The sequence below is a fragment of the Alosa sapidissima genome, chromosome 3 (genome assembly GCF_018492685.1).
Source record: "Alosa sapidissima isolate fAloSap1 chromosome 3, fAloSap1.pri, whole genome shotgun sequence".
Lineage (NCBI taxonomy): Eukaryota > Metazoa > Chordata > Actinopteri > Clupeiformes > Clupeidae > Alosa > Alosa sapidissima.
Window position 1 is genome coordinate 40,206,316 of NC_055959.1, and position 2,610 is coordinate 40,208,925.

Below are 2,610 nucleotides of genomic sequence, written 5' to 3' on the forward strand. Positions count from 1 at the left end.
CTCTACACCCCTTCTCTCTCTCCCTCCTCTCTTTCTCCCTCTCTCTCTCCATCTCTCTTCCTCTATCTAAGAATATGCCCACAGCCTTTGCACCCCTAGCATGAGACATAATAACTACAGCATCAGCAATTTCACCCTCTCTCCATCTCTCAAGCTGTCTCTCCCTCTCTCTCTCTATCTCTCTCTTTCTCTCCATCTCTCTCTCCCTCCCTCTCTCCATCTCTATCTCTCTCCCTCTCTCTCCATCTCTCTCCCTCTCCCTCTCTCCATCTCTACCTCTCTCCCTCCCTCTCTCTCCATCTCTCTCTTTCTCTCCCTCTCTCTCTCCATCTCTCTCTCCATCTCTCTATCACCCCAGCATGGTGGATAATAGGTGCAGCACCAGCAGAGCGATAAAACACAGCTGGGGAGGAGAGAGAGAGAGAGAGAGACAGAGAGAAAGAGAGGGAGAGAGAGAGAGAGAGACTTTGACTTTTAAGGTTCCTTTATTGACAGTCAAAAAAAGGAAACCAGGTAACATTAAAAACAACCCATAAATATAACCGCAAGCGGTGATTTACGGGGTCCAAGCAAAACGAACATGAGGTAGCATAGCTTTTTAGTTTACATATGCTTTGATTGTTTGGGCCCAATTGTTCAAAAGAAACGTGATCGGATTTCAGTTACCGGATTTCGCCTATCGGATTGGATCAAATCTTGAAAATGGGTTGTTCAAAGGGAAACAAGGGTCCTGAAATTGGATTAGATCACATAATCTATTCTTGGTTTTGATCTGGATAAAACCTTCACTTTGTGTTGTCCAAAACTTTTGAGTTGGATTGGAATAAATTTGATGCATAAAATTAGGATTACCCTGTGCTGTAACATTATACTGTGCTAACCTCCACAACCCAACAGTATTCTAACAGTAGTATTCTAGTGCACTAATCTCCACAACTCAATAGTATTCTAACAATACTCTATTCTACAGGACTATGCATTTGTCATGGATAAGATGAAGGGTCTGATAATGGAAGGCAGTGTTTCCCACAGAATGGAATTGTATTTGTGGTGGTAGGTGAAGGGGGGTGGGGGTGGGTTCTGTGTTGGAGTCAATAAGATGAACAGTCTATAATTATGCAGTTATACTTGCCTTGCACGACAAGTCCTGACAAGTAGCTGTAACGTTATAGTGTGCTAACCTCCACAACCCAACAGTATTCTTAACAGTATTCTATTCTAGTATGCTAACCTCCACAACCCAACTGAAGGAACTGTAGGGGGCAATGTGGGTCGAGGTAGAGTGAGTGTGTGGCGAGCAGGTAGAGCCTCGGTCAGAAGGCTCAATGGTATGAAGTGATGACACGGAGATGGCAGGTTTCGGTGCAACACAAGTGAACTTTATTTGAGTTTCAATTCATCTGTTCTTTTGTTCTTTACTTGTATGTGTGCTGCATCAAAGAGGAAACAAACAGAAAATGGAGTAATCAGTGAAATGGGGTAAATCAGTACAGATCCCAACTCACAAACAAACCAATTGACATTTGAACAATAAATTGAAATCATATGGCTATATAAGGTACAACTAAACAATACTTGACATCCCAAGTCAACCAACATCACCTAATCATCTCTCACATGGGACTCATAGTGAGGGTCATTAAAGTGATGACTTACGTTAACTCAAAGACGCACACAGAGCAGGACACACTGGAGTGCTGGGTTGAGATGAACAAAAGAGTGAACTGAGGGCGAGCAAACAATTTATCCTGGTCTGAGCCCCTGCTCCGGAGCTACAGGGTTTCCCAGCAGGTAAACTGGGTGTGGTTAGGTGGCAGAGCCAAACAATCCTGCAATTTCTCCACAGCACTTTCACCTCAAGCCCTCCTTACACTGACAGACTTTGGAAAGATTAGGAAAGATTTGGAAAAGATTTTTGAAAGACTACAGTCTCAGACCCTCTCACATCTAAAGACAAGTAATAGAGTTTTAACCCTTTAGGCGCCAGAGGTTTTTTCCGAAACGATCAATTTTGACATCTTCATTTCAAAAGGCTATATCTTAAAAGTGATAAGAGATAGAGACTTTCTGTAAATTAGAGAAATATTAAGGATGACCCAAAGTTTATGTAGAGATTAAATGTTTATATCTAATTTGCATATTATGACGTCATATGGTGGCGGCCATCTTGGATTATCGAATTTTCATGAAAAGTCGCATGTTTGAATGATAAAATGCACCACTTCTTTCCCCCCAAAATGTCCCTCACCTTATGTATGCTATATTGCACAATACTGAATGCTCAGGTAAATAGTAAGTATCAAACTATAAATCTCAAACTATAAATCATTACTAATAAATGGCAGAAACAAACCAAATGCATGTAGCGGTAGACTGGCCTTTTGCTGTAGAGATTTTCCATTTACTACATACAGTAGGCACTCTGATTCCATGTATGGGGCACATATATATTATTCAGATGACACACAAACACAAGTAGACAAGACCTGTTTAGTTCAAAAGCTCATTTGCCACGGCAAGGCACAGATCAGGAGTGAGATGACGAGACAAGACAAGAGACAATGTTAGTATTTTTTTTCTTTTTGTTGTTTTTGTTGATGTTTTTTTGTT